General features: G+C 39.6%; 3 long non-coding RNA genes across 6 annotated transcripts; 1 reads left to right on the forward strand and 2 right to left on the reverse strand.

The window, feature by feature from the left end:
• Window positions 1-2,633: 2,633 nt before the first annotated feature.
• LOC108166884 (uncharacterized) lies at window positions 2,634-5,487 on the forward strand. 3 transcript variants are annotated; one of them, XR_001777289.1, is made up of 4 exons: window positions 2,634-3,245; window positions 3,649-3,925; window positions 4,011-4,063; window positions 5,402-5,487. It is a non-coding gene; the product is annotated as an uncharacterized LOC108166884 (long non-coding RNA). The 3 variants fall into 3 exon arrangements; XR_001777288.1 differs by having other exon boundaries at window positions 2,634-3,070; window positions 3,185-3,245; window positions 3,649-4,063; XR_001777287.1 differs by having other exon boundaries at window positions 3,649-4,063.
• LOC103461898 (uncharacterized) lies at window positions 4,214-20,157 on the reverse strand. Of its 2 annotated transcripts, XR_001777290.1 has the most exons (3): window positions 19,946-20,157; window positions 8,339-8,415; window positions 4,214-5,623 (listed from the first exon to the last, which is right to left on the reverse strand). It is a non-coding gene; the product is annotated as an uncharacterized LOC103461898 (long non-coding RNA). The 2 variants fall into 2 exon arrangements; XR_533237.2 differs by lacking the exon at window positions 8,339-8,415.
• Window positions 20,158-21,415: 1,258 nt separating this feature from the next.
• Window positions 21,416-22,383, reverse strand: LOC103461897 (uncharacterized). The gene is made up of 3 exons (XR_533236.1): window positions 22,164-22,383; window positions 22,021-22,088; window positions 21,416-21,499 (listed from the first exon to the last, which is right to left on the reverse strand). It is a non-coding gene; the product is annotated as an uncharacterized LOC103461897 (long non-coding RNA).
• Window positions 22,384-25,676: the final 3,293 nt, after the last annotated feature.

Raw genomic sequence — 25,676 nt, forward strand, 5'->3', positions numbered from 1 at the left:
TCCTCTTACTAAGGAGGGAAAGTTTGTTTTCTCCCTGCCTTTGTTGGAAGCTGCAGTTTTCCCGCTCCGTTTTGCTTTTAGCATGCTTTGTCGCTCTCCAGCTGTCGCTACCTGCTACCTGCGGCGCTACCTTTGCCCCTTTCCACAGAAATGGCTGCTCTGACAAGCGGCGCCGGCCCCACGCGGGCTGCCGGCTGCAGATGTGTCCGCTCCCGTCCTTTCCTGTCCCGCTTCCCGTGACTCGGCCCCGGCGCGGCGACCCGCTCGGCCCGCCGTGACGCCGCTCTTCGCTCCAGAGTCCTCTGCTGTCACCTGCTTCTTCTTTTCTCACTTTCTGCCTCCTTTGTTTCGGTTGTTATTCTTGAATACTTTCCAAATCCTCTTTTATTACCTGTAGGAAATGTCTCTTCTTCATCTCCTACTCCTCTGGCTACATCACATTAATACCACGTAGTTTTAAATATTCGTACTTTAAACTGTTTCTGGAATGTTAAACTTGACACAACATTTTAGCTCGACTTCGTATCTTGAAAAATTTTAAGTACAGAGACGCTAAAAGGACCCAAAGCTATTTGTAGCTACAGATTTTATTTCAGACGTATAAATATGTTAGAACAGTTTGTTACAAACACTTAAAGATTCTTCATCGCGACTATAAACATTAATTTATTTTCTTATTTGTTTTTGGTTTTGTGTTAGCTCCGCATATTAGCACTGGCAAATGGAGTTAGCTCTAGCTACTGTTGTTAGCTCCTGCTAATGGTTTTATCTCCAGCTAGCGCTGTTAGCTTCAGCTGGTAAGTAGGTCTGTCTCGACAAGCAATAAATCAATTAATCTCATGATAAAATAAAAAGGTATCAATAATTTATGTTTGCAACCCTCCCGACCCACTAAGGGACAAGGGTGTAAAGAAATGGATGGATGGATGAATTTATGTTTGCATTAGTTTTTGTTTTTCTGTTTGTTTTTTTTCTTGGATGTTAAAAGTTTTCAGTTTGATGTTTTGGTCTCTATCAAACATTTTTTGAAGGACAATTTTATTTACTTTATAATTCTTTTTTTTTGTTGTGACAGGACTACATGTTAGCTAACGCTGTTAGCTTCTGCCAATAGTGTTAGCTCTAGCTAATAGTGTTAGCTCTAGCTAATAGTGTTAGCTCCTGCTAACGCTATTAGCTCCTGCCAATATTGTTAGCCCCTGCTAATAGTGTTAGCTCTAGCTAATATAGTAAATAAGTTTGTTTAAACTGGTATCTCGTGTTGTTCTTTCTGTTATATTCTGGAGTTACCGACCTGCGTTATTAACTCAGCATAGTTACGACATCCATACGTGAAAAAGGTAATAAAGATATAAATGTTTGAAGTAATTATGAGTATTTTTGCATCACAAACAGCCTTTAGGTTTAGCTCAACGTTAGCAGACATTTCTCAAAAAGCTTTTTAGCTAATTACATTATTAGACAAATTAAATGAAGCTTCTTTCTTTGTTCTGTTAACTTATGAAGCCTGGAGTGCGGAAAATGGTTCAACTTTGTAGAAAAACCGCAGAAAACTCAAACTAAACCAGCGAATGAATGAAACGAAGCTGTTGGCAGGAAATTAGCTTTAATTATCGCCTCATTATCTTACAGCTGAACGCAGATACCATAAACATACAAACACCATAAACATAAACTTGTTTGTCATTTTTGTTCTCCAGCTGCTAACGTCCAGGAGAAAGCAGTTCCAGGCTTTCCAAGCATTTGTCCCAAAAGTTTTAGGAAGCGGCTCAAGGTTCAGACACAAATGAATCGGATCCGACTGCAAAGCACCAAGCTCCTCTGCAGCTCCTCCACTGCTCCTCCTCTGCAGCTCCTGCTGCGATGCGGTTCCCTAACCGCATCGCAGCAATGAAACGTCACGCAGAGGGTGACGTTTCATTACGTCACCCTCTGCTTGCGGCGTTGCCATGAACTGTAATCTGATGAACAACAAAGCGGAGGGTCTTGAGACTTTAACCTCCACTGCTCCTCCTCAGCATCTCCTCCTCTGCAGCTCCTCCACTGCTCCTCTTCAGCAGTTCCTCCTCCACTGCAGCTCCTNCTCCTCCTCTGCAGCTCCTCCACTGCTCCTCTTCAGCAGTTCCTCCTCCACTGCAGCTCCTGCTGCGATGCGGTTCACCAGTTGCTTGCGGCGTTGCCATGAAGTGTAATCTGATGAACAACAAAGCGGAGGATCTTGAGACTTTAACCTCCACTGCTCCGGTAAATATCCACTGGCATAAACACAAACGCTCTGCCAAAGAAAACCTGATAGCAACCAGCTAATTATGGTGGAAAACCAGAGGCGAATTCTGATTTACGCCACGAATAAATAAAGTATTTTCAGGTTTCATTGTTTCGAAAAGGAGCCAGAAAGTGAGAAGGTGACCTGTTGGAAACCACCTGGGTTCCCGTGGAAACCAGAGAGTTGTTGTGCGATGCTGGAGCCAGCCAGCAGCAGAGCAAGGTAACCTTTTCTCTAATTGATGAGTGTGAGTGCGGCGCACACCAGGCGGCCATATTGTGAGGGAGCGTGGAGGAGCCGGGGCCCCAGCATGCGGCGCGCTGCGACGGGGGGGGGAGGGGAGGGGGGGGTTGATGCAGCTGTGCAGTTTGACTGATGCGCCGCAATCAGACAGCGGCGTGATGGGCTCAGTGTGAGGAGGAAGCTTTCATTCACATCCACGCCGGAGAAATGACTGGAAAACCTTTCTGGCTGCTGCACAAAATCAAAACCAACCTGGATTAGAAACAGCTATTATTAAAACCATAAAGGTTCTGGACTTTAACACGCAGTAGTTACAGAAATCCACCCTCAGATGAGCGACGCATTAATGACCCGATCGGCACCAGGCTGAGCTCCTCCAGGAAACCAGCAGCTGCCGATCATCCAGAGGCAGAAACCCTCTGAGCTCAGACCCTACAGGCCTCAGCTATGATGCTAAAGGTCAAAGTTCAAACAGGCTTAGAACGACTGAAGGATCCAAATCGTGATGAACCGGAGGATTCAGTTCACTGAAAGACCGTAACAGTAATTATGTGTCAAAAGGTACACATTTAAAATAAAAACCTTTTTACTTTGGACGTTTGTTCTACACAGAAACTTATCAAGCAACATTTTAGTGACGTTTCATTACGTCAGTGAAACTGTTGATGTTTTTAGCTGCAGGTGGATCCTCTGCCTCCAACGCCCACCTGCTCTCTGGAGGAATGATGTGTTACAGGTAGGAAAAGGTTTTATTTCAAAAAGGAATTTCATTATCTGCATTTTTATGCATTTCCAGTATTGTGTAAAATAATATTAAGTGGTTAAATGTAAAACATGCCAATGGATGAATGAATGAATGAATGAATGAATGAATGAATGGATGGATGAACTACTTTTGGGTTTTTCCCTCAGGGAAACGATCTCCTCTGTCTCTCCCTCTACACATAAACAGTAAAAATGTAAAAAGTAAATGATTCTCTTTAGTTCTTGGTAGAATTTCAAAGCAGTATGATTTCTAATATTTAATAAATGATCAATAACAACATGAATCTGTTTTTGTTCCTCTGCTGCGGCTGTCCTGCTGCTGTCGCTCTCCATGGTGCTGAAACGGTGACGCTCTCACTTCTTCCCGTTTGCAGTTTCTGCCTTCTGCAGCAGAAACACTTCACTGATGTTTCCTGTGCGTGAACTCGGTCAGAACGTATCCCATTCATATGTGCTTACACCTCGCTTTGCTGAGTCGTCGGGTTTCCAGCCAATCAGCTCTTAAAGGGCCCGTTTTGCTGGCGCTGAATGTGTTGTTTGTGCCGTTTCCATGGCGCCTTCGGGAGCCGTTTTTAAGGAAAATGTTTGCTCATTAGTCGCCTTAATGCAAATTCACTCAGCATTGTTCAGATGTGAATCAGCATTGCTCTGGTAATGACTGCTAGAAAAGCAATTACCTTTGTAATCACGGCTTCCCTCCTAATGACTTTTCTTCAAATATACATTTATAATTCAGAGCTACAGAACCACGGTGATCTGGGGAAAGCTAAAGGAGTAGTTCTGTAAGAGGTAAGCAAAATCCGCAGAGACTTTAGGTGCAGTTGAAACCAGATATTTACATGAATGAAAGACTTTTTCTCACTGTCTGAAGTGAAATCTAACCAAACTTCTCTTGTTTTACGTCAGATAGAATTACCAAAATGATTTATGTTTGCTAAATGCCAGAAAACAAGAAATGTATTTTTTATTTTTGCAGCTTTCCTTAAATTTAGGCGTTTACAAACATTTGGTCGCATCAGGGAAACCGTCTTCTCAGCGGTATGACTTGGGTCTAACCGTTTCAGGAAGAAAATGTCAAAATGCTACAAACACAGGAAACAGGAGCAAAGTCCTCCAGGCCACCAGGGGGAGTCGATCAGCAAATCATCTTTGACTAAAGTTATAAAAGTTTTGGGTTTTTCTTTAGTTTAGTTTTAGTTTGTTGTGACTATTTGCTTGTTTAGTGCAGTTAGCTTTAAGTCGTTTTAAAAGTGTGTCTACAAGTTTCTATCAGTTTAATTTTCTCATACTTTGATAACTTTTTGTGCTGCGTATTGTGATTCTCTGCCCATTGATTTGGTAATAAATACTCAACAGAAAATACAATTTAAAAATAAAATGATTCAGTCGTTGACCAACCTGGTGTTTTATCCCAGATTTTGCTGTCGCCGTTTTGTGGACTAGCATAAGTGCTGCTGCTATAAACGGCTTCTGTGGGAAAAATAAATTTATTTCACATCAGTTCAAAAGGCTGATAAATATTCATAAACATGAAAACATAAGATATTCTGGATATGGTCCCAGTCGGTTATAGTTTCCCCCATTACTTGCCTATTTTATTTATTTCAGCTACGAAAACATTTTTTTAAAGTCAGTTTTTGTCATTTTGTTTGTTTTAGTTAATTATAATAACCTGGTTTGGACCTTCAGTAAAGACGGGATGTCCAGAAGAAAGAAACGTTGCGTTATACTTCAGGTGTTTACAGTATTATAAACTGTTGTTGTAGGTAGTATTCCCTGCTCCAGGCTCCCCCTGGTGGTCTGGAGGACTTCCATTATGTGGATTTAGTTTGTTTTATTCAGTTTTTGTTATTTGCTGCTTCCATTTCCTGTGGTTGCAGCATTTTTCATTTGTTTTGCAAATCGCACGTCTTTTGCTCCTGTCCGGCTGCACCAGTCTGGAGTCCAGTCCTTGTTTTCCAACAAACCCATGGAAACTAGCTCCATCCCTGCATCACGTCTTTATTTTATATTCACATCTTGGTGTTTCTGTCTTCGCTCTGCGTTGTTCCCGACCTCGACCCGTGGTATCCCCACTGGTTCTGATGGGATCCACCCTGATTCCTCTCCGTGTTCATCTCCCCTCAGCTGTCTGACTGTTTCAGTTGAAAGCGAAAGATGAGGGATTGGAGGAAGCGGTCCAGCTGGTTCTGTTCGTCTGAAGACTGATGGACGTCCTTGGGCGGTTGGACCCTCCGGCTCCTCATTCAGCTTCTGTGGCACCTTCATTTCAGACGCTGGCAGTTCCCAAGGACGAACCTGAAGTCCAGCTGGATGAATCGTTCTGTGTTGCTCTCTCTCTCCGTTCTTCTATCGGACAAAGAGACTCTTTAAACTCTGGGTTGTTTGTTGGAAACTGTGAAAACGTCCAAATTTGTTTCAATCAATTAAATGTTTGGCTAACGTTTAATTAAACTGAAATGCCTCCAGAAATCATAAAATAAGTGCAAAGTTTTTATTTATTTGGAAAACAGTCCAAACTTCCATGGCGCTGTGTGAAAAAGTAATAAACCGAATGACTGGATGAGAAACGACGACTGAACCAAACGTCTCTGATAGCTTGTAACAAATCTTTTGTTGTTTTTTGATCTTATACATACAGATGAACATACGCAGAAACAACCTGCAAACCTGTAGGTTTTCATAGCACTGAGTGTTTTTGTTGAAGAAAGATTAATAATAATAATGAAATATATAAAAATAACAATATGTAACTAAAGCTTTCACAGTGGATGAAATAAGTTTCCCATCCAGCAGGCGTTGCGACGCCATCAGCCTTTCATCCAGTGGGAGATGATCATCATTTCCAGCACAGAAGGAAATTAAACAAATTACAAAATGATTTGAATATTTAAACCAGGAGAATAAAGTGAACAGGAGACGTTTTGATTTTAGATTAAAGTCAAAACAGCGACGGACCTGAACAGGTTGAGCTTTTATTAATTCGTCAATGTTTCTTAAAGGACAGACTTTTATCACCTGAAAAACAAATTAAACCTAAGAAAGTTTTTGTCAAAAATTGGATCAGAAAAGATAATTCAGACTATTTACTATTTGCATGTGTTTCTTAAATCTTTAGCTTTTCATTTTAGAATTAGTTTAATGTCTAGTTCCTTTGTTTTTTCACTGAACTGCCACATAATCCGACATTTCAACCAAAATAAACAGTAACCAGATAAAACAATAGATATTTTACTTTTAAACCTACTTATTCTTCTCCAAACTTTAGATAAAACTCTGAACAATGTGGTTCAGGTAAATCCAGCTTTAAAAGCAACAATCTTCTGCTGCTGACCTGATTTGTGGGCTTTGTTCTCTTCCATCAGTTCTCTTAATATCTTTCTGGGACCAAAACCAACAGAGGAATATTTTGTTACCCCTGGAGGCCAAACAAAGATTTAATACTGCGTCTCCTTTATGTAACTTTGGTAAAGCAGTTTACAGGCAGCAGGGCTTTAAATCAGACTTTTGGTTTTTTTGAGGCAATTTTCCATAAAGGTAGTTCTTCAGCCGAGGCTGACAGCTCCATCCGTCACCCAGGAATTAAAGTACAAGACAGAAACGCTGCTGTGAGCTTGTAGGTGCCCGGCGTTTCTAACGGCGCTGATATGCAGAACGCTCAGTGAATATTAAGCGGCTGCCGCTGCGTTTTGTTACATTAAAGATGTTTTTCAATCGATACAGAACAACACAAGCCGGACGGACGAGGAAAAGAGAGGAGAAGTCTGACATCTTAATTATTTGTTTTGACAAATCAGGCCGTCGCGTGCAGCGTGTTCGGCCTCCGTTTCCCTGCTTTCCTCGTCRTCCGCCAGCAGCTTCTGGTCGTGTTCATGTGTGAGAGCTTCTCTGCTGACACCGACATGGAAACTTACATCATATTTAGAAAACAGTAAAACGCAAACATCCGGTTTTCACACATTTATGTCGTTTGTGTTAATTACACTCAGGTACTTTAAAGTCTGGTTTTCTCTCTTTTAGCATTAAACAGTTTCAAATGTAATTTTAGGAAAGAAATAAAAAAAATTCTGTACATAAACAGCTGTTTGTTCAGAAATAAATAAATGTGTTCACCCAATAAATTTATGTAAATTGGAATTATAAAAATAAATTTGCTCAGTGAAACACACACAAAAAGGCTCAGATATTTTTATAAAAATGTTTTGCTAACATGAGGTGGATTTTTTTAACTGTACTGAAATCGGAGTGTTTCATAAAACTGCACAGGAAACTCTTTTCACATCACACAGTCTCTGAAGATTCCCCAAAAGCAGGAAGTGATCTACAGAGCAGGGCATTCTGGGTAAATACAACCACAACAAACATGCTAGCTTAGYGCTGGCGGTAGAAACGACTCCTGGTCTTTAGCCACAGAGAAAAGAGAAATCCTAGACCAGCTAAGATCTGAGACCACTCCGTTGTTGCTTACATTTCATAATTGCCCTCCGTCTTCTTCAAATGTTTTTGTGTAATTCCCTGCTTGGTGCAGCGCCCCCTCAGGCGAGGAGGGGAACAAGCTGCTAAAGGGTTTGGCTGGTTTGACTCGGTGCGAAAGAGAAGCACAGCAGCTGAAGATTAAAGAAATGGTGCAGTTCTGGTCCCCAATCGAGCCTCATCTACTGGACTATCAGGCCAGAAAAAAAATCAATTTCTGAGAAAATAGTGCTCTTTGTATTCTTGTTAAACATAGTTGAAGCTTAAAGGGGTCACCCACTGCTTTAAATATCAGTTTCAGAGGTTTAAAAATGACAAACTTTCTATTTGAATTCAGTTTACAGGAAACGGCTGATTAACAAACCGTCTTTAATGGCTGATGTTGAAACATCACAGTTTTCAAAAACTGATTTAATCTGATTCTAGTTAATAAACTTGACCTTTAGAAACGGTGCACGGTAGAACCGATGCAGACATTTATGGGCTGAACGTATTTAGTTTGTTAATCCTCTCAGTTCTCATGTTGATGGCATCAGATTTAACTTTCCATTGTTTGGCTGGAGAGACGTGAGGTTGGTGTGAACCTCTCACCTTGATGCTGGATGTGGAGCAGTTAGAGACCACAGGGGTTCTGGAAAAGACCAGGAACCGTGAACAGCAAATTGCTCCTGAAAAGGGAAGAAAGAAGAAAAAAAACAGTAGTTTGAGAGGAGGAAGGGTGTTTTGTTGTTAACGGCGAGTCATTCCACACAATTTAACCGCCGCATCGGGAAGCTGCAGCGTCTCTGACCGCCGCCGTTCGCTCGCTGCTGCAACCGAAATGTCGACGGCGGGCGTGTCGGGGTTGCCGTGGGAGACGGAAAGATCCCAGCTAGTTTTCAAAACAATTATGTTCAGGTTTGGCTCCTAAGTGATTTTTTATCTAGACAGAAAACATCCTTRAATCGGCTCTAATTACGTCTCCCATCCGAGGGAGAGGACACACACACACACACATGCACGCACACACACACACACACCACACCTTGCCATACATCTGTCAGCTGGTAAACATGTGCTCTTGAGTGACTCTCAGATAATTGCCACATTGCGACTGACTTGATTTGCACAACTTGATTTAATAAATCAGGCAGCAAATTGGAAAAAGCTTTGTGACAGTTATTGTACTGTCAACTCCAGGCTGCGTCTGTCCTCCCACCCCGGAGACGAGAAAGATGGCTGCCGATACGCATGAGTCACAGAGAGGGAGGCGGGGGGAGCGCGGCGACATTAGCCATCAGGGTTTCATACTTCATTTCTTCAGACTTTGCTGCACCTGTGACAGAAATAATATTCCACCCATTTAATGGTTCAGTCGGAGCGCGGCAGCGCCCGCTGAGCTAAATGCTGTCTTTTTATTAGATACACAATCTGCAGCACATGCACTCCAGCATCAAGACGCAGAATCATGTTTGACAGGACTGCTGCGTCTGGCACTTTTCATGGCTTCTCTGCTGATTTTATCGCGGCTGTTTTCGACTTCCAGCTCAACCGATTACGGCCAGAGTGCTGATATGAGGCGGCATCACGGTAAAGCCAGGTCAGTCTGGGTGTTAGACGCAGGAAATGAGGGGTTTTCATCAAATGAAACTCCAAACAAACTGAAGTAGCCACTTTTGAAAGCAGAAAAGTGTCCTGACGCATTTGACCAAAACGCAGACGGAAATCTGGACAAAAAGAACCAGAAGAGCTAATTATAGGTGAGTGGATGCAGCTGGGAAGGTGAATAAGAGATAAACAAGGAAAGGTGGAAAAGAAATGGACTTTCTATGAACAGTGAGCACTAATCTGGTGCTGAAACGATTAATCGTGATTAATCGATTTATTGAATTAATCGTCAACGTATTTAGTGATTGATTAATCATTAACTGGAGAATACAGACTAAAAAAAGGCCATTTGTTGAAATGACAATATAATTAGAGCAGTAATTGAAGTCAAAACTGCACAAAAAATATAAAAATGTTACATTAATATGTTGTGATTACAGTTAAATCAGTAATAGTTTTACTTGTAATCTGCTTCAAAATTTTAAAATATATGTATAGAAATCTCCTGTTAAGCACTTTCTGCATCTAATAATGAAGGAATCCACACGACACTGTTTTTGTAGTAAGTCCAGGTTTACAAATGATCAAGTATTCACTAAAGGACTGATGTTAAGAAATAAAATGTTTATTTTCTTATATAAAAATTATTTACACCTTTTAGTGCATTTCTATTGTTTAAAAAAGTGGTTAAATAAAAAAATCTGTTGAATTTACCAGTTTTTTTTTTGTTTTTTGTTGATTAATCGATTAATCGTCAGAATAATTGTTTGTGGTTGTAATTTGTTTGTCTATATTAGTGTTTACACATAAAGTTTAGGTTTCTGTCCCTCTTCCTCATTCTCTTTGCTTTTCTTCATCCTCAGTCGGCCATCTTGCTCCCCGCCCAGCTGCACCCACTCACCTGTAATTAGCTGCTCTGGTTCCTTTCGACATTTATCTGGTTAGTGAGATAAAAACCTTTTCAGCAGGTAAATATTTAACATTTAGATAAAATCTGCAGTTGCATTACAGGCATCAACCACCAGGAAAACAAACTTTCTCCTGTTTGATCAGAAATGCAGTGAAACACATTTTATAAACCTAGTTTGGTGATCAATACGATGTACAGTGGGCATATAGGAGGTGCATGACTTTCTAAAGAAGTTTTTTCTTCTTTGAAAAAAAAAACTGATACAGAAACTTTGGTTAAAAAAATAACTTTATACTGACAGATGTGATCCATGTATTAAAACTTGTGTGTTTTCCTCTGGCTGTAAATGATGCAGCCTGCTGTAATATCATAACCCTGTAAATGTTTTGGATTTTATGTCTGCAGTAAATACGGTTCCCCTCCGTCCTAAAATAAAAGCAGCAGACCTGGAAGTGAGCATCTCCATCTTGTCGACAGACAAGCAAACCCCACAAATCTGTTTTGAAGGATCCTTTCTGTGTAATTATCTCGCTCCACACCCTTTTCATTTCACAATGAGCCGCCCATCTGTCAACTTCACTCTCGCTGAGCTTCAGACACCTGCAGCCTCCCCGGCCGCCCGCGCTCCGCCGCCCGCGCTCCCTTTTTATGCGACACGACTCGGTGCCCCGACTGGCCACATTTCATCTTTTCCTAAGGCCCCCAGGCCCCGTTAAACTGGAGCCAGCAGCAGGGAACGGACCCGTCCGGCGCTGCTAACCCTTTAAAGGAGACATCAACCGATACTGTTAGGAAGTCTCAGCTTTCTGATGCAACGGGCAATAAAGCAGGAGAAATGAGTGAAGGCTTTCAACAAAAAGTGATTGAGACTCTTTGGTGAAGCGACAAACTCCAGTATGATGCCACTCTGTGTCCGACTCCAGTCCGTTTGTGTAGAAAGTCCAGTTCGTTTGCAGAGGCATGAATGCTAATCGAACTCTGATCCGCCTACAAACCTCGGTCTCTGTTTGGTTGAAGTGAATTCTGGTTCGGTTTGAATGCATATATGAACACCAAGTGGACCAGAGACCGCTCCAAAATCAAGAAGTGGACTACAGTGCAAGGCATTATGGGTAAATACAACCAAAACAAACATGCTAGCTTATGGCTAGCGGGTGAAATGACTCTTGGTTTTTAGCCAAAGACAAAAGACAACTACTAAAATCTATTTTTTTTTTTTTTACATTTTGTTAAGGACTTCTTTTCAGAGGTTTTCATGTCGTTTCTTTCATTGTTTCTTGGCGCAGCGCCCCCACAGGCGAGGAGGGGAACAAGTTGCTTAAAGGGTTTGGTTGGTTTAGAACCACAGCAGCTGGAAATGAAGCAAATGTAGCAATTTTGGTCCCCAACCGAAGAAAATCTACCAAACTGTCAGGTTGGAAAACAAAAAGAATCCATCCATCCATTTTCTATCACCCTTGACCCTCAGTGGGGTCGGAAGGGTTGCTGGTGCCTCTCCTGCGGACGTTTCGGGCGAGAGGCGGGGTCACCCTGGACAGGTCGCCAGTCTGTCGCAGGGCAACACCAACAGAATCTCTTTGAGAAAATAGTGGTTTTTGTTTGACTGAATATACTTGGTGAAATCTTAAAAGAAACGACTCCATGCTTTAAACAGCAGTTTTTAAAGTGGCACACTTTGCATTTAAATTCAGGTTGTTTACATATTTGAATACCAGCTGATTAACACACCGTCTCTGAATGGCTCTTTACGCAGCTGCTGTTGTGAGTTTTGTCTGGCCAGCTGGGTAAATAAAACATGGCTACTTGAGCAGCACTTTTCTGTTATCGAACTAAGCTGGACCCAGCTGACCTTTTTTCTGGGTTTGTTTGTTTCTTTGATTCGTTATTTGCTAATGTTGCTCATTCAGAACAACTAATGGAAGCTATGTGTTCAGATTTCAGCTGCAGCTTCTTCAGTTAGCATTTTAATTTACTGATTCCAGGTTTTGGAAGTTATTTTCTGTGCGGGTTTTCATTGGTTCCCTGGTTTCCTCCAGAAGCACACGTGACGTTAACTGGTGGCTCCTAATTGGGTGGGTGAAGATTAGAGCATTTCTGAACGTTAATGGAGAATAGATACTTCCTCCATTTACAGATGATGTAGTTTTATTCAGTCTGTAAAGGGATCTAGAGATTATTGTAGCCCTGTAGTTGATTACCTGGTGGATTACAGATAATCTCACTCCCAGTGAAACAATAATCTTAGTTTTGACCTGAACTTGGCTGCAGTATTATTATTTAAGACTGGCTGTAAATGTTTAAAATCACCACTCCACTGTGTGGTACTGTAAGCTTTTAGCTTAAATAATGCATCAACTCTCATCATGATCCAAGGTTATGGAGTCCAGTTTGTGTTCAAATGGTATAAAGATGTTTCACCACTTTTAAAAGCAGCATGGTGGGTAAGTTTAAAGGCTTTAAATGCTTTACTTTATCCCAGCTGACGTATGAAATTAACTTCACACGACCAAAAGCAACTAACTAAAAACATAGATGGCTTAAAACTTAAGCATTTCTGCCTTAAAATAGATTTAAATTCATTCATATTTTATTTAGTGATACACAATATATCGGTAAGACATTGGTATCGGTCAATATTGGTCATTTTTCAATATATCTGTCTTTGTCTGATAAGTAAAACAGGGTCAATATTAACAACTGATAATATTGATTGATTTCCAAATGTTTGCTGTCTGTTGGAAAATATTTATACAATACAGGTAAATATTGATTATTATTTGTAAAAACAATTCTAGTATCGGTATCAGCCCAAATTTCCACATTTACAAATTTTAATGATCAGAAAACATCAAGATGTTTTTAGCATTTTTAAACAGCAAGAATATAGATTAAGAAGGAAATGTTCTTCAGATGTCATGTTGCTCCATTTCCAAAAAGAAACAAATGAAGAAAAATTCAATCTTCACTGATACTTTTGAGTTTTTTTGTATTTTGAACATGATGGCAGAATAAAGTAACAGACATCAAGTAATTTTAACATGTTCAAAAAGAAGTAGGAAGAAGTAAAAACAAACTTATGAACTGCAAACCCATAAACTCAGACTCTGTTTTCAGACGGACCAGAAAAGAAAAATATTAACGTACTTAGAAGTTACTCAATTTGAAACCTAAAATGTTGAAGTTTTCAGGCATCAGGTTAGTAAAAAGATGCAGAGACGGGTTTGTTAACCTTAGCTGTGATATTTGTGACAAAAGCTCCTCTGTGAGGGCAGGAAGCTGCCGGCCGGGCGAGTCCAGCAGGGCTGCAGGTGGAAGTGTGTCAGACTGGCTGGGAGAGGCCGAGCAGAACGGCGAACACTGAGAGTCACTCTAGCAGATTGAAACAATCTGTCTGACGCTCAGCGGCCGCCTGGCCGCAGGCGGGGAGCGACCCGAAGCCCAACGTACCGACGCTCACCTGCAGGCTCTCAAACAACAGAGCACAGTGACTGGAAGGCTGAACTTTAAAAAGTTAGTTTCACCAAACACACACAGAGTGAACTCCTGACTGTTGGTGTTCAGTATCCGCTGATTATTCTGTGTAAATCTAAATATCTAAATAACTAGAATATTTGACAGAAATGCAGTTTGATAGCAGCGGGCGCTCCTTATTTATATTGACAGTAGCTGCGTTTGCATTACAAATATGGGCAAATATTTGTCTGTATTCCACTAATGTTGAAAAGAAAACAATTTTGCAATTGCGCCATTTCCATTAAATAAATTTAATTCATGTGAATAAGCTTGTTCACACGACAAGTCATTAAAAGTCATGGCAGTGTTGGATGTTAACAGTCACTTGAGATTTATTCATAATTCAGCCAATCAGAGGAGACCTCAGCATCTTATTCAGGTGTTGGAGGAACAAGCCCCGCCTACTTGGGAGCGGCTACTTGTGCAGCGTTTTGTGGAAATAACAGTCGGCCATTTTTCATCAGAACTATGGATTCAACACGTTGGAATGACACAAGACATTTTATGAACTGTGATGTTCTGGTGGAAAACAAAATCAAATCATCATCCTTCCACCACTTCCTGTTGTCTTCTTTGTTGTTTCCACCAGTAGTAACAACCTGCTGTTGATCATGTGATTCATGTAATGAGAAAAATGTGTTTCCATTGTAGTTTTGCAGAATAAATCTATTTCAATACGGCTGAAAATCCAACTCATCGTGGAGTGAAAACTTTTTATCAAAACTTTTCAGTTTTTTCAAAATTAGTGTGTTTTTATTAAGCAAGTTCATTTTCATAAATTCAGTTTGTGTAATTCTATTGTTAATGGAAACAAACAGGCAGTTATGCATCTTTAAAAAGCATCTTTGAAAAGCAGAAGTGGAGACTCCTGCATAAACAACAAAAAAGCAGCAAGTGGTTTCTGGATGGTGAATTTACAAGAAAACACTTGTCTTTTCCAGCAGCCATTGTACAGAGCATACAGCAGTAAAACCAACTGACCAAACATCTTTGAACTCTGCTTGGGTTGCTAGGTAACAGTACTGGGGTTGCTAGGCAACTGCGCAGTACCCCTTGAATATGACTCAACAATCAGCAGGGTTTTGAAATGACTCATTTTCCAATCACCAAAAAACATTAACTTATCGCCAAAAACCAGCCAGAATGTTATTTTTTTAAGAGTGTGGTCCAAATAGAAGAACAAAAAATGAAAAATACAAATTTAGCATAATAGATCCGTTTTAATATGACTGGCAAAACCTGACTTCTCTTGTTGGAAAGCCAGAGTGTTTGCTGATTCTAACAATACCTTACTGTTAGCATTCAATAGCCTGAACTAGCCTGATTTAAATGTAGCTAACATGCTAACTGAAGAAAAGCTAAGTGTCAGCAGAAACTCACCTGAATGAGAAACAGAAGCACTCAGTCAGAACTCATCATATGAAAACAGGACAAATAAAATATTTCTGCCAGAAAAGGCAGGAACAGCAAATGTTTTATCGAGATGCTGTAAATTGGTGAGGAGTTTGATAGAAAAAAACGGCAGATTTTCCCAACTTTAGCCAGAGGGAACGTAGCTTTTATCTAAACTCCACCGTGATAAGCTGTTAATTTTCCTCCTGTAGAAGCTGGAGGGTTGTTTCTGGTATCTGAACCTGTAAGCTGTACCGTTATTTCCTTATTTATTTACTGATCTCGTCGAACATCTGTGAGTCTGCTGACGAGGATGTGACGGGGAGATAACGCGCGGCGACAGATGCTGCCGGTGATTTATCCCGGCTACCTTTACAGATCATCAAACTGAAGCGTGTTCGCCTGACTGCGCCGCGCCTGTACTTTCAGAGCGTGCAAATGAACTCTTACTCAGCTTTATTACCGACGCCTGCGGCCCCACCGGAAGTCACAAGCTGTCAGACACATTTGGGTCAAATCTAAAACTCAAAACTCGCAACACAAGCTCGTTTTTATTTGCTCCAGCAAAGGGAGGCACTTCTGAACCGACATATTTAATGCATATGTTTTTATCTCTCACCATTTCCAGTTGATCAATTAATAAAGAATGCATAAATGTCAAATTACCCTGGAAAATTACAGTGCAAGTTGAATTAAAAACAGAATGAAAGTTAAAGCAGAGCGAACTAACATGAGCTGAATTATTAAACTCTGAACATGGAAACTTTGGCTGTAGAGATGTTGGTTCTTGTCCTGCATGTCATTATCTCTGCTGAAATAAACTGGATTTTACTTCAGGATTGTCTGAAGACAAAGTTTTCCACATTTAGGAAAACTTCTCTACACTGCAAAAACACAAAATATGACCACGTAGTTAAAACTAGTTTCTACTGACAATATCTTAGTGCACTTGAAATAAGACAAAAGAAGCTCAAAAGTAACTTTTCAACAAGATATATTAGCTGGGTTAAGTCAATTATTTCTGAATATGGATTTTAAAAATGTACTTGTTCTACTGGCAATTTTTCCACTTTTCCAGTGAAAAAAACCTGCCAGTAGAACAAGCAATTTTTTATTTGTATTCAAGAGTTATTGACCTAAAACAAGCTTATTTAGGGGCAGCTAAGTTTACTAAACATTTTTAGAAAATAATTATCAGCGGATAAGCAGAACGGCCTCTGCTGGTTTGGATTATCTGTTGCTTCTTTAAGCAACCAGCTGCGTAAAACCAGCCAGCTGGAGGTTTTCCTTCCTCAGTATTTTATCCACTTGGTGAAATTCAGCACCGCTGGGAGCAAAACAGGCCAACAGACTTCACAAAATCATTACGTTTATAAACTTCACAAAATCCTTACGTTTATAAAACTCTCCTCGACTTATTTACTTTTTGGAAAAAAATTACTTTTAGGAGTATTTTTACTACACTGTACTTTGAGTAGTTTTATTATGAAGTATTTTACTCTTGAGTAAAATTTCTGGGTTTTCTACCCACTGAATGAAAAACAAACATGTTTTAACCTAAAACCCACCAAACAGAGACACACACCTGCAGTTTTTATTAAAGTTTCAGAAGATTTTATTGAAAGGAACTGATTTGGAAATATTTCCTTTTGACTGATTTTATAACTTATATGAATTTTTATTATTTTCGTCCTGAAAATACCTACATTTCCACTTAACTTTATATTAAAATGATGTATTTTTAAATGTTAAGTGATTGATAATTTGTCAGTTACCCAGTAAAGTTTTACCAAACACTTTTTACTTGAATAATTTCTTATATGACTACGTTTTACTTTTATCTGAGTATAGATATGTTGCAGCAGTGCTGCTCTTCTCTGAGTATAATTTTACCTCCTCTGGATATAAAAGCATGTGGTCCAGAGGCAAACTTCAAAATAATGTACAGTTAGCCCCAACACTGTTCAAATGGTCGAAATGAAAGTGACATTAATGCTAATCATGAGAAAATGCAGCTGTAAAACATCTCCGTTTGCACTGATTCATTTATGATGTTATTGTGCATCAAAAGGAGAAAATGGTTCCGATACGCGAGCGGTGCCGTCTGGAACAGAGGGGGTTCTGCCAGTGAGAACGCTTCCTATCATTTATGCAGAGCAAAGAGGCAAGCTGAGGCCAGGCTGGGTCCATTTAATTTCTGGGCTCATCATGAGGACAGTTTCTATTTTTAGCCTGAACACGGGGAAACTGAGAAAGATGGAGAGGCTGAGGGAAGAGGAGACACGCAGGGACAGAGGCAGCAGAGAGAGTCTCAGGGTGACAGAGGGGTCCAATCGGTCATCCTGACAAACCTTATTATAACCTCTAACGTGCAGGGCTGGAAACACTCCTGCTGTTAAACAAATAGCACCCGCTCTCTGGTTTTCATTTGCCTGTTAAATGGTGGTAATATGTTGGCGGTAATATTTCCAAAGATAAGAATATTCTGTCTCCATAACTTGTAGTAAGATGTGCTAACATTCAGACTAACCACATTGTTATCATTGGTTCCGTTTTTACTATATTTTCAATTCAAATTATTGAGTAAGTAATGAGATCAACAACAAAGATATTTAAGGTTTTTAATCTGTTATTTAGGTTATTCAACCATCAAATTGGTTCAAATAGCTATTACACCCATTTGATCATTCATGGAGCTAGCTAGCCGCTACAAGTTTAGCATTGAGATGCTATTTTGGGCTAGCATAGCTTCTCCGATGAGCTAACTTGTTTTAGCACAGGTTGAACACAAGTCTTTTCCAGCTTTGCATCAGATTGTTTTTAAACAGAAGTTAATCCCCACTGGGCCAAAAGAAGCAGCTTTGTTGTCCATTGATGTTGTTAGCGGACGTCTCAGATTTACAGCGTACCAGAAACATATGAATACAAAGGTTCCAGGTGGAGCATCCATCCATCCATTTTCTTGCACCCTTTTTCCCTCAGTGGGGTCGGGAGGGTTGCTGGTGCCCATCTCCAGCCAACGTTTCGGGCGAGAGGCGGGGTACACCCTGGACAGGTCGCCAGTCTGTCGCAGGGCAACACAGAGACACACAGGACAAACAACCATGCACACACACACTCACACCTAGGGGCAATTTGGAGAGGCCAATTAACCTGACAGTCATGTTTTTGGACTGTGGGAGGAAACCGGAGTACCTGGAGAAAACCCACGCATGCACAGGGAGAACATGCAAACTCCATGCAGAAAGACCCAGGGYCGGGAATCGAACCCAGAACCTTCTTGCTGCAAGGCAACAGCTCTACCAACTGCGCCACTGTGCAGCCTTCCAGGTGGAGCATTTATATGTAAAATAAAATATTCAATATGTTAAAATCTGTGTAAATAATCAAAATCAAGGCGTTAAATATAACTTTTGATGTTCTTGGTGTCCAAAAGAGGCTAAATTAGTGCAGACTGGTAATGTGAATACAACACAGGCAGTAAATATAATTGTGACGCAAATTAGCAACATTAGCCATTATTGGACACAACTCTGACCACTAGGTGGCAGTAAAGAGCTTTGAATATCATGGACAACTATGAATATAGCTCCACTTAATGACTGTAGTAACATCTGCTATCTCCCAGCAACCAGACAGAAAAGACAGATTTTATTTTCTAGTTCTTGGAAGCCCCGCCCCTTTCTAATGCTGCCCTGAGCAACCGCCGATGCAGTCCATATCAAAAAGCACCAAAACCTACAGAACTACAATGGGCAGAAACAATGTATAATCAAAATGCAGCCAATGAGAGTTTAGACTCCATAACTCGGAATCAAACGTTAAAACATGTAAGGAGGTTTTGAAAGAATCCCTGGAGTTTAACGTCCAACTGGAGTTTAGCAGTTAGACGTTAAACTCTAACTGGTTAATTTGAGTTTAACTCCAAAAACCCAATCAACTAATTGGTTATTAGTTGATTTAAATTAACAATTCACCAAATTGTTAATTAAAAGTATTAACCAGTTAATTGCAGGTATTAACCAATTAATACCACAGGTTAATTGGAGGTAGTACCACTGATGACCACTTGGTGGCAAAACCCATTCCTGGCTCTAAAGCAGGGGAGTCAAACTCCAGTCCTGGAGGGTCACTGCCCTGCAACCTTTAGATAAGCCTCTGCTTTAGATGGGCCTCTGCTGCACCACCTGAACAGAATAATTAGGTCGTTAGCAGGACTCTGGAGAACTGGTCTACACAGGGAGGAGGTAATTAAGCCGTTTCATTCCAGTGTTTTGTACCTGTGGCACATCTAAAACCTGCAGGACAGCAGAGGACTGGAGTTTGACGCCCCTGCTCTAAAGGTTCAGGGACTCATGAAGGCAGAATAAAACTGGTTATTGTAGAACACAGTGTTCTTTTGCTTTTCTTTCTTCAGACCTTTACTGTGTCTTTTATTAGATTTATTACATCTGATTGGTGTGCTTGTTCAAGATGTGGTTTTATTTAATCAAGTTTCAAATGTCAACTCTGCTCCACCTTCTAACTCAAACACAGCAAAGTCTTCAGACTCCGAAACGTTAAAAATAGAATCGGCTGAATGTCAAACTCAATGCTTCGGTATTAAATTGGATCGTACACACAGTATTATCATTCTTGATCCAACTTTTTTGAAAATGTACTAAACTAACAAAAAAAGTGAGTTTTTAATGACTTTGCTGAAAGTGATGACCACACAAAATAGCACAGAAATAAACCCGAATGAAACATAGTGAATATTTAAAATTAGAGTAATTAAAAGTCATAACTCAGCTCACCTTAGATGGTGCAGAATCAAAACGTTTAAGGAGGTTTTGAAAGAATCCTCGGTTCTTCTGAGAACGTCTGCTCAGCTGACCTCACCGACCTTTTTGGAAGCACAAAGTGAAGAGAAACGGCAGGTGAGACGTTGCAAATTTGTTCAATAATTTAAAAACAAACGGGGAAGTGAAATGGAAGTAAGTTCAGAGGAGTCGGGGCAGATAAATCTTATATTTGTCTCTTAGAAGTTGATTTGTTGCATTTATTCACAATAAATAAAACACCAAAGTAAGAAAGGAAGGAAAAGTTTCTTAAAGCCTGAAATTCATGTGTCTGGCATTTAGCATAGCTCTATTGGTCATCACTCTGTTAACTGAAGGAATTAATGTTGTCAAAACATCCCAACATTAAAGCTGTGGGACTTTTGCTCAAACTCTTGGGACTCTGCTGCTGGTTTTTATTATTTAGATAATCATGAAGCATTTTTGTCAAACAATAAACCGTCTCTGCAAACAGAACCTCTGTCAACYGTTAGCCACTGTCAGCTGCACTGAATTTTCTCATGAATCATAACAGGAGATCGTGAAGGTTAGTCTCTTTATTCGCTTTTAATTAGAATAATGCATCATTAGTGTCAATGTTCAATATTCATTATGAAGCAGCATTTATCCTGTGAAATGATTACATGTGTTTGTGCTGCTGCGTGGAAATGCTAACCAGAAAAGAGAGCGTACGTGTAACCCACTTTAAATACCCTTAATAGTAGATGGCAAGTTAAGTTAATTTACTAATAGCAACACTACAGGAAGCAGATTATAAATTCATGGGAGCCTAGGTCTGAACAACAGAGGAGAGCACATCCATCCATCCATTTTCTTGCACCCTTGTCCCTCAGTGGGGTCAGGAGGGTTGCTGGTTCCTCTCCAGTTAACGTACCAGGCGAGAGGCGGGGTCACCCTGGACAGGTCGCCAGTCTGTCGCAGGGTAACACAGAGACACACAGGACAAACAACCATGCACACACACACTCACACCTAGGGGCAATTTGGAGAGACCAATTAACCTGACAGTCATGTTTTTGGTCTGTGGGAGGAAACCGGAGTACCTGGAGAAAACCCACCATGCACAGGGAGAACATGGAGACTCCATGCAGAAAGACTGGGGCCGGGAATCGAACCCAGAACCTTCTTGCTGCAAGGCAACAGCTCTACCAACTGCGCCACTGTGCAGCCCAGGAGAGCACACAATGTATATAAAAAATAGAATTTAATACAAACAACATTTGTGGACCCACATTGTACAAACAAACAAAAATTGTGTGCTTTAAAAAATAAACAAATAAACAAAAGAAATAACCCAGTCTTTTTGATGTGTCTGTCAAATGTTTGTTTAGTCTTTCCAAAGTGTTTGTCAAATATTTTGTCAATGTTTCACGGCTGGTGACCAGTCGGGTCACCACCTACCAGTTCACCCGGTCCTCTGGGCTCGCCATAAAGTTCTTGTAAAGGTGATCTTGATGTCTCTGGGCACGATGCTTCAAAAGTGCATCATAAGAAGAAAAAAAAACTGACCTGGAACAAGGTCAAAGTAAAGCATCTTAAAATTCAGGATGCTAAAATCAACAAAGCTTAAGCAACAATTCAAATAGCTCTTTTAGCAATTTTTTTTATCAAGTTTTTCCATGTTGTACAACAAATCCATTGTAGTTATCAGAGTTAAGTATTACCAATACATCAGTAAACTAAATAAATTAGTTCATAGGTGGTAAAAAAAATAAATAATTCAATCTAAAAGTGCCAAAGTACATCTATAACACTAAATCTAACATTCAAAATGTGGATTAGAAACCCGCATTAGCTCCGACCCACAAAAGGTTCTAATAAGAACACATTACAGCATGTTGAAATATTAAAACATGTACTAACAGAAAAAGAAGTAAAATTACATAGAACAAATACAACATACACAATAATAATGATATAAAATTTACAATACAATTTTATTTTTTATTAAATTTTGATCAGTTATTAGTATTTTAGCCAATTTTTAGCGAATTTACTGGGCCAACGGCTGAGCGCGTGCGATTACTCACCGATGCTTCAATGCTACAAAACTACGGGGGATTTTTCCGGACGTCGGCTGTTAGAAGCTTTTGGAGATCTAATTTTAAAAAAAACAAACAGATTTACTATTTTGAATTATGAATTCTGCGATACCAATTTAACATTGTCTTACCAATTTAAAGGATTCTTCGTAGAATTTAACACAATCTTACAGGCAATTTACGGGACAACCGTCAGCTCTGAGCTCTCAATGGAGTTAGACGCAATCTGAGCTAAATCTCAGCGTCKCAGTTAAAGGGGCGGGACAATCAACCTGATTGGCTGATGTGAAATCAGACTGTGCCAGTTATTGGTTGTTTAATCCGTCACTAAAAGCAGTCACTAAAGGGATATTTCACAGGTTTTAAAGATTTTTTAGCACTTTTTATCTATATTTATGAACATATTTACAAACATATTCTTTTTTTTTTACTTTATTACTTTTTAATCTCGTTGTAGAATAAGATATTAAATCAACATCCATTCATTTTTTACTTGTGTTTTTAACACTGGGTTGCATACGCAACAAAGAGCTCCAGTTTCTAACTGTAGCTGTTTATCATTAGCATCAGGATCAAAAAATGGTTTGTTAGAAAGACAAAGATGCTTCACGCTAAAGGTGWAAGCCTCTGCTAATGGTGTTAGCTCTAGTGTAAGCCCCTGCTAATGGTGTTAGCTCTASCTAAAGGTGTAAGCCCCGGCTAATGGTGTCAGCTCTAGCTAAAGGTGTAAGCCCCTGCTAATCATGTTAGCTCTAGCTAATTATGTGAACTCCTGCTAATTKTGTTAGTTCTAGCTAGTGTTCTTAGCTTTAGCTAATGTCATAAGGTCCATCTAACAGTTTTAGCTCCATCTAATCGTATTTGCTCTAGCTAAAGGTGGAAGGTGCTAGCTAGAGCTAATTGTGTTCTTAGCTTTAGCTAATGTTCTTAGCTTTAACTAATATTCTTAGCTCTAGCTAATCTTCTTAGCTTTAGCTAATGTCATTAGCTACATCTAACAGTTTTAGCTCCATTTAATCGTGTTAGCGCTAGCTATTRGTGTTGGCTCCTACTAATGGTTAACAGTGTTAGCTCTAGCTAAAATCGTAAACAGTAGATAGCAAGCTGATCATGTTTGTTTTTCAAAAGTTATCTCGGGTTTAATGGAATATGAAACGTTTGATGTTATGTGAGCCGCCCTTGTTAGCATCTACACCTTCTTGTGTTTTGTTTATAGCTTCTAGTCTATAGACTACAACCTATCCTCATCATGGCTAACATACATGCATTGTGTAGGTAAAWAAATGGTGACCTCCACAGGTGAAATATATAATAAAGATATACAATTTTTAAGTAGTTTTGAGTTTTACGCACAAACAACTTTCAGGTTAATAGGAAAATTGCATAATATTCASGCCAACATGGTCAACTTGTCGTTTGTCCTTTTAATATCAATAAAAGGTTTTTCTTCTTGCTCAGTATTTGAGTCAACATGCCTCTTTTGACATTCTAATTTTCCATATTCATTCACAGCGCGTTCTCCTCTGATGCTGTCAAATGATGGCTTTATTTATTCATCCAAGCCTGAAAGTGTTTGCTTAGCCAGCTCATGTAAAGGTTTTTTCTCCTGCAACAAAAGCAATTCACAAAGAATAAAAATGAGTTCACAGGGTCTCCTGATGTCTTTATCTGCCAAAATAAAAATATACGAGGAGCCGCAAAGCATGATCTTTTTATTTATTTATTTTTAAGAGAGGGATGGGAGATTATTAGAACGGCATTAAACATTCACATAACTAGTCAACACAGTCCCAGAACTGATATTAAAACGAATATTGTCTGATATTAATGTTTCCATTCAAACTATGGGGAATAACACCGTTCCTGCAGTCAGATGTGAACCACTGTGTGCTTCAGTCTTCATGACCTCGTCTCAAACAGTGTAACTGTGCCTAAAACCCTCATCAAACGCCCATGACCACAGCTCTGGTTGAAAGGATGTTTTCCATACAGAGGAAAATTAGGATCTCTCTCACGAATACAATGTCACTGGAGTGTTGAAATGCATTTGATATGGCCTCTGCAGAGAAGAGCCTGGTCAGAGATTCGCTCTGTGGCTTTAATCTTAGGACCATTGAAAGATGAATTTCTCTCAGGGGGAAATGGGAAGCATTTAAAGTTCAACAAATGTACAGCAGACCCTGTTTTGTTGCCATTCTGACAGTATTTTGTATGGATTAGGTTATGTAGATGTTTGAGTTTATTTTAATTGTATGTCTAAATGTGAAAAAATGAATATTTAGTGGCTCGTGTTTTTGAAACATATATGTCACTTCTAATGTGCTCCTGTTCTCAGTAACATGGGATCAATGGTGAGGAATTCACAGTGTACCGCTGCACAGTGACCAGGTATATTACTTTTACTTCATGTTATCATCACAGTTTTTTTTCCATATTGAAAGAATGAAATTAACAAATAGGAATGAAATTATCTAAGTGCTCCCAGGCGGTCAGATAATAATTTAATCAGGAAGTAAGCGATATGCTTACATTCAGTTTCAATCATTCAGCATCCTGAGGTGAGTGAAGTATCTGCGCAACGTATTATGAGTCTAGATTATGTTGTTTGCAATATTTGCTGCTTTTGTAGCAACTGCAGCTTCACACATAAAATATCTGGTCATCTGGTGTTTTATCACAGTATTTAGCATTAAATGTTAATATAAGTAAGCATTTTACCTAATTTACATCAGGACAGAACAAATAAAATTAAAAGAAACACACCACTGCCTGATCCTTGTGATAAATAAAAGGAGTTCATAACAATTTGCATATTATGAAAATACATAAAATCAAAGATAAAGATTAATAAAAAAGACAGATAAATGACAACATACTTGCACAAAATGGAAAACAGCCAGGAAAAGCAGTTAGCTTGTTCACAGATGTGCAGCAACAGTAAAGCCTAGCACTCGACAAAAATCATTACATTCTCCGCAAAATGATATACAAAACGTTTTAACTCACATCTTACAATCGCGTTAGCTAGAAGACTGTAAAAACATTTTGTCCCCACAGCAACTTTTAGATCCAACACAAACTCAGTGAGAAACTCACCTTTCTCCATTATAGCCATGAACGGTCCGGTGAAGAAGGAAGTGACGTCACATGTCCCGACCGCAAGATAAAATTTTTCCAAAATTATTATATAGAGGAAAGTAAAACTAGCATGAAAAGTAAAACTAAGTTCCCACAACGCAGAATATACTGTTCTGTCAGCTATACTTAGGAGAGGATGACAGCTATAGAGGTCACGATTGTTGCAGTGTTGTTTTGTACTTTTATTGTTTCAAGCTGATGGAGGAAACTGAAGGCTAACGGTTTTCTTACCAGGCATTATATGGCCAGGAAGTCATTTGCCTGTGAGTATGTGAAAGTTTATGTTCAATTTCTATAACTTTATACTGAGCCTATCTTATTGTAAATCTTGTTTATTGAACAAAAATAAGTTTTATATGTTTTGCCCGTTTGAAAATGCTAACCGTTAGCATTTGTATAATTTTTCCATAGGATTCAGTATTAAGCTAGCGGTCCGGTTTTCTATTAGCGTTAGCATTAAGCTAGCGGTCCGGGTTTCCATTGGCGTTAGTATTAAGCTAGCGGTC

Source organism: Poecilia reticulata, linkage group LG2 (assembly GCF_000633615.1).
Source record: "Poecilia reticulata strain Guanapo linkage group LG2, Guppy_female_1.0+MT, whole genome shotgun sequence".
NCBI lineage: Eukaryota > Metazoa > Chordata > Actinopteri > Cyprinodontiformes > Poeciliidae > Poecilia > Poecilia reticulata.